Source organism: Triticum dicoccoides, chromosome 6A (genome assembly GCF_002162155.2).
Source record: "Triticum dicoccoides isolate Atlit2015 ecotype Zavitan chromosome 6A, WEW_v2.0, whole genome shotgun sequence".
In the NCBI taxonomy this organism is placed as follows: Eukaryota; Viridiplantae; Streptophyta; class Magnoliopsida; order Poales; family Poaceae; genus Triticum; species Triticum dicoccoides.
Genome location: NC_041390.1, coordinates 395,565,656 through 395,572,975, shown reverse-complemented (window position 1 = coordinate 395,572,975; position 7,320 = coordinate 395,565,656).

The following is a 7,320-nucleotide window of genomic DNA, read 5'->3' as shown; positions in this document are numbered from 1 at the left end:
ACACAGGCAAGAACTCTTTCTTTGACTGTTCCATTTTGAACTACTTCAAAATCTTGTCAAGGTATGTACTCATTGAAAAACTTATCAAGCGTCTTGATCTATCTCTATAGATCTTGATGCTCAATATCTAAGCAGCTTCACCGAGGTCTTTCTTTGAAAAACTCCTTTCAAACACTCCTTTATGCTTTGCAGAATAATTCTACATTATCTCCGATCAACAATATGTCATTCACATATACTTATCAGAAATGTTGTAGTGCTCCCACTCACTTTCTTGTAAATACAGGCTTCACCGCAAGTCTGTATAAAACTATATGCTTTGATCAACTTATCAAAGCATATATTCCAACTCCGAGATGCTTGCAGCAGTCCATAGATGGATCGCTAGAGCTTGCATATTTTGTTAGCACCTTTAGGATTGACAAAACTTTCTTGTTGAATCATATACAACTCTTCTTTAATAAATCCATTAAGGAATGTAGTTTTGTTTATCCATTTGCCAGATTTCATAAAATGTGGCAATTGCTAACATGATTCGGACAGACTTAAGCATAGATACGAGTGAGAAACTCTCATCGTAGTCAACACCTTGAACTTGTCGAAAACCTTTTGCAACAATTCTATCTTTGTAGATAGTAACACTACTATCAGCGTCCGTCTTCCTCTTGAAGATCTATTTAATCTCAATGGCTCGCCGATCTTTGGGCAGGTCAATAAAAGTCCATACTTTGTTCTTATACATGGATCTCATCTCAGATTTCATGGCCTCAAGCCATTTCGTGGAATCTGGGCTCATCATCGCTTCCTCATAGTTCGTAGGTTCGTCATGGTCAATTAACATGAACTCCAGAACAGGATTACCGTACCACTCTGGTGCGGATCTCACTCTGGTTGACCTACAAGGTTCGGTAGTAACTTGATCGGAAGTTACATGATCATCATCATTAGCTTCCTCACTAATTGGTGTAGGAGTCACAGAAACAGATTTTTGTGATGAACTACTTTCCAATAATGGAGCAGGTACAGTTACCTCATCAAGTTCTACTTTCCTCCCACTCACTTCTTTCGAGAGAAACTCCTTCTCTAGAAAGGATCCATTCTCAGCAACAAATATCTTGCCTTCGGATCTGTGATAGAAGGTGTACCCAAAAGTTACTTTTGGGTATCCTATGAAGATGCACTTCTCCGACTTGGATTTGAGCTTATCAAGATGAAACTTTTTCACATAAGCATTGCAACCCCAAACTTTAAGAAACGACAGCTTAGGTTTCTTGCTAAACCACAGTTCATACGGTGTCGTCTCGACGAATTTAGATGGTGCCCTTTTTTAATGTGAATGCAGCTGTCTCTAATGCATAACCCCAAAATGATAGTGGTAAATTGGTAAGAGACATCATAGATCGCACCATATCTAATAAAGTACGGTTACGACGTTCGGACACACCATTACACTGTGGTGTTCCAGGTGGCGTGAGTAGTGAAACTATTTCACATTGTTTTAACTGAAGGCCAAACTCGTAGCTCAAATATTTTACTTCTGCGATTATATCGTAGAAACTTTTCTTTTTGTTACGATGATTCTCCACTTCACTCTGAATTTTTTTGAACTTTTAAAATGTTTCAGATTTGTGTTTCATCAAGTAGATATACTCATATCTGCTCAAATCATCTGTGAAGATCAGAAAATAATGATACCTGCCGCGAGCCTCAATATTCATCGGACCACATACATCAGTGTGTATGATTTCCAACAAATCTGTTGCTCGCTCCATTGTTCCGGAGAACGGAGTCTTAGTCATCTTGCCCATGAGGCATGGTTCGCAAGCATCAACTGATTCATAATCAAGTGATTCCAAAAGCCCATCGGTATGGATTTTATTCATGCGCTTTACACCAATATAACCTAAATGGCAGTGCCACAAATATGTTGCACTATCATTATTAACTTTGCATCTTTTGGCTTCAATATTATGAAAATGTGTATCACCACGATCGAGATCCAACAAACCATTTTCATTGGGTGTATGACCATAGAAGGTTTTCTTCAGTAAACAAAACAACAATTATTTCTAACTTACATGAATAACTGTATTGCAATAAACATGATCCAATCATATTCATGCTCAACGCAAACACTAAATAACATTTATTTTAGGTTTAACACTAATCCCGAAAGTATAGGGAGTGTGCGATGATGATCATTTCAATCTTGGAACCATTTCCAATACACATTGTGACTTCACCCTTAACTAGTCTTTGTTCATTCTGCAACTCCCGTTTCGAGTTACTATTCTTAGCAACTGAACTAGTATCAAATACTGAGGGGTTGCTATAAACACTAGTAAAGTACACATCAATAACAGTATATCAAATATACCTATGTTCACTTTGCCATCCTTCTTATCCGCCAATTACTTGGGGTTGTTCCGCTTCCAGTGACCAGTCCCTTTGCAGTAGAAGCACTCAGTTTCAGGCTTAGGTCCAGACTTGGGTTTTTTCACTTGAGCAGCAACTTGCTTGCCGTTCTCCTTGAAGTTCCCCTTTCTTCCCTTTGTCCCTTTACTTGAAACTAGTGGTTTTGTTTACCATCAACACTTGATGCTTTTCTTGATTTCTACCTTCGTTGATTTCAGCATCACGAAGAGCTTGGGAATCGTTTTCGTTATCCCTTGCATATTATAGTTCATCACAAAGTTCTACTAACTTGGTGATGGTGACTAGAGAATTCTGTCAATCACTATTTTATCTGGAAGATTAACTCCCACTTGATTCAAGCGATTGTAGTACCCAGAAAACCTGAGCACATGCTCACTTCTTGAGCTATTCTCCTCCATCTTTTAGCTATAGAACTTGTTGGAGACTTCATATCTCTCAACTCGGGTATTTGCTTGAAATATTAACTTCAACTCCTGGAACATCTCATATGGTCCATGATGTTCAAAACGTCTCTGAAGTCCCGATTCTAAGTCGTTTAAGCATGGTGCACTAAACTATCAAGTAGTCATCATATTGAGCTAGCCAAACATTCATAACATCTGCATCTGCTCCTACAATAGGTTTGTCACCTAGTGGTGCATCAAGGACATAATTCTTCTGTGCAGCAATGAGGATAAACCTCAGATCATGGATCCAATCCGCATCATTGCTACTAACATCTTTCAACTTAGTTTTCTCTAGGAACATATCAAAAATAAAACAGGGGAGCTAAATGCGAGCTATTAATCTACAACATAGATATGCTAATACTACCAGGACTAAGTTCATGATAAATTTAAGTTCAATTAATCATATTACTTAAGAACTCCCACAAAGATAGACATCCCTCTAATCCTCTAAGTGATCACGTGATCCATATCAACTAAACCATGTCCGATCATCACGTGAGATAGAGTAGTTTCAACGGTGAACATCACTATGTTGATCATATCTACTATATGATTCACGCTCGACCTTTCGGTCTCCGTGTTCCGAGGACATATCTGTTATATGCTAGGCTCGTCAAGTTTAACCTGAGTATTCTGCGTGTGCAACTATTTTGCACCCGTTGTATTTGAACGTAGAGCCTATCACACCCGATCATCACGTGGTGTCTCAGCACGAAGAACTTTCACAACAGTGCATACTCAGGGAGAACACTTATACTTTGATAATTTAGTGAGGGATCATCTTATAATGCTACCGTCAATCAAAGCAAGATAAGATGCATAAAAGATAAACATCACATGCAATCAATATAAGTGATATGATATGGCCATCATCATCTTGTGCTTGTGATCTCCATCTCCGAAGCACCGTCATGATCACCATCATCACCGGCGTGACACCTTGATCTCCATCGTAGCATTGTTGTCGTCTTGCTAATCTTATGCGTCTACGACTATCGCTACCGCTTAGTGATAAAGTAAAGCATCACATGGCGATTGCATTGCATACAATAAAGCGACAACCATATGGCTCCTGCTAGTTGCCGATAACTTGGTTACAAAACATGATCATCTCATACAATAAAATTTAGCATCATGTCTTGACCATATCATATCACAACATGCCCTGCAAAAACAAGTTAGACGTCCTCTACTTTGTTGTTGCAAATTTTACATGGCTGCTACGGGCTTAGCAAGAACCGTTCTTACCTACACATCAAAACCACAACGATAGTTTGTCAAGTTGGTGTTGTTTTAACCTTCACAAGGACCGGGCGTAGCCACACTCGGTTCAACTAAAATTGGAGAAACTGACACCTGCCAGCCACCTGTGTGCAAAGCACGTCGGTAGAACCAGTCTCGCGTAAGCGTATGCGTAATGTCGGTCCGGGCCGCTTCATCCAACAATACCACCGAACCAAAGTATGACATGTTGGTAAGCAGTATGACTTATATCGCCCATAACACACTTGTGTTCTACTCATGCATATGACATCTACGAATAAAACCTGGCTCTGATACCACTATTGGGGAACGTAGTAATTTCAAAAAAAAAATCCTACGCACATGCAAGATCATGGTGATGCATAGCAACGAGAGGGGAGAGTGTTGTCCACGTACCCTCGTAGACCGAAAGCGGAAGCGTTAGCACAACGTGGTTGATGTAGTCGTACGTCTTGACGATTCGACCGATCAAGTACCGAACGCATGGCACCCCCGAGTTCAGCACACGTTCAGCCCGATGACGTTCCTCGAACTCTGATCCAGCCGAGTGTTGAGGGAGAGTTTTGTCAGCACGACGGCGTGGTGATGAAGATGATGTTCTACCGACGCAGGGCTTCGCCTAAGCACTGCTACAGTATTATCGAGGTGGACTATGGTGGAGGGGGGCACGGCACACGGCTAAAAGATCAAACGATCAATTGTTGTGTCTCTAGGGTGCCCCCCTGCCCCTGTATATAAAGGAGCAAGGGGGGTGCGGCCGGCCAAGAGAGGGGGCGCGCCAGGAGGAGTTCTACTTCCACCGGGAGTAGGACTCCCTCCCTTTTCCTAGTTGGATTAGGACTTGGGGGAAAGAGGTGGAGGAGAAGAAGGAAAGGGGGGCGCCGCCCCCCTCTCCTTGTCCTATTCGGACTAGGGGGGAGGGGCGAGCGGCCCTTGTCCTGGCCGCCTCTCCTCTCTTCCACTAAAGCCCACTATGGGCCATTAACTTCCCGGGGGGTTCCGGTAACCTCCCGATACTCCGGTAAAATCCCAATTTCACTCGGAACACTTCTGATATCCAAACATAGGCTTCCAATATATCAATCTTCATGTCTCGACCATTTCGAGACTCCTCGTCATGTCCGTGATCACATCCGGGACTCCGAGCAACCTTCGGTACATCAAAACATATAAACTCATAATATAACTGTCATCGAAACGTTAAGCGTGCGGACCCTACGGGTTCGAGAACTATGTAGACATGACCGAGACACGTCTCCGGTCAATAACCAATAGCGGAACCTGGATGCTCATATTGGCTCCCACATATTCTACGAAGATCTTTATCGGTCAGACCGCATAACAACATACGTTGTTCCCTTTGTCATCGGTATGTTACTTGCCCGAGATTCGATCGTCGGTATCTCAATACCTAGTTCAATATCATTACCGGCAAGTCTCTTTACTCATTTTGTAATGCATCATCCCGCAAATAACTCATTAGTCACATTTCTTGCAAGGATTATTGTGATGTGCATTACCGAGAGGGCCCAGAGATACCTCTCCGACAATCGGAGTGACAAATCCTAATCTCGATCTATGCCAACTCAACAAACACCATCGGAGACACCTGTAGAGCATCTTTATAATCACCCAGTTACGTTGTGACGTTTGATAGCACACTAAGTGTTCCTCCGGTATTCGGGAGTTGCATAATCTCATAGTCATAGGAACATGTATAAGTCATGAAGAAAGCAATAGCAACAAACTATACGATCATCGTGCTAAGCTAACGGATGGGTCATGTCAATCACATCATTCTCTAATGATGTGATCCCGTTAATCAAATGAAAACTCATGTCTATGGCTAGAAAACTTAACCATCTTTGATCAACGAGCTAGTCAAGTAGAGGCATACTAGTGACACTCTGTATTCACACATGTATTATGTTTCTGGTTAATACAATTCTAGCATGAATAATAAACATTTATCATGATATAAGGAAATAAATAATAATTTTATTATTGCCTCTAGGGCATATTTCCTTCAGCTATAAGCCGGGTGACCGATAAATTACACCCGACTTGTGAAGAAATATAAGGCAACATATGTTTTTCATGTAGTGTACGTCCACACATACACAATGAAACTAACACCTATTCCCCTTGATGGACTCAGAGCATCTCCAGCCGCGCCCCCAACAAGGCCCCCCAGGCGACTTTTCGGCCGCCAGCGCCAAAAAATCGGCCCAGTCGCGCCCCCAAGGGCCCAATTTTCGCTGGCTCGGGCCGAAATTGGCGCCGGCGGACCCAACCCGAACCCGACGTGCTGGGGGCGGTCGGGGGCGCCGAGCGAATCGTTTTTGACGTGAAAGAGCAGCGGGTCCTCCTTGCCAGCGACTCGTCTCCCTTCTCGCCGCTTCGTCATCCTCATCGCCTCGTTTCCCGCGGCGAATCAATGCCAAAGCTGCCGCGCGCTGCCGCGCCGGTCAGCCTCCGCCATTGATGCCTCACGGGCGACACAGTGAAGGCGTGACGACACGCGTCCCCGCGCATGCCACACGTAGACGAGACGGCCACACGTGCTTGCGCCGCCTCCGCCTATATAAGCCGACCCCAGCGCGCCGGTGGCATGCACAAAGTCTCCACCGCCGACACGCCCTCTCTCCCCTTCCTCCCTCTCCCCTCGCCGTCCCAGTTCAAAGAAATGGCCAAACGATTCCCAGGCGACGCGGCGGCGAACGGCTTCGGCCGCCGCCACCTTCACGAGGACGAAGCTCGGCTCCTCTTCGAGGCCGAGTACCCGGTCCCGCCGGACATGCAGGTGCCCGGGGCGTGGAGAATCAGCGCCGGCGGGGTCCCGGTGCCACCACCGTCCACCGGGGCGGCGCGGCGTGCGGAGATCGCGCGTATCCGCGCCTCTCAGCTGCGGGCGGCAAGGGAGGGACCGCGCTATGTCCCCGACAGCCCGCTCTGGGAGTCGTACTTCCGCCGCCGTCACGCCGATCAGCTCGAGGCCACGAACGGCGTCGTGCCCTCCAGCAGGCTCAACTCCGAGGGGCGGCGCCGATGGTGGGCGTGCCCTGCCGCACGCTGGACGCCGTCCTCGAGTACATCGAGGGCGGCAACACGCCGAGGCTCGAGTACCCCTCCCCCCCCCCGTCCTTCTCTCGCCGTCGTGGGAGCTCGTGGA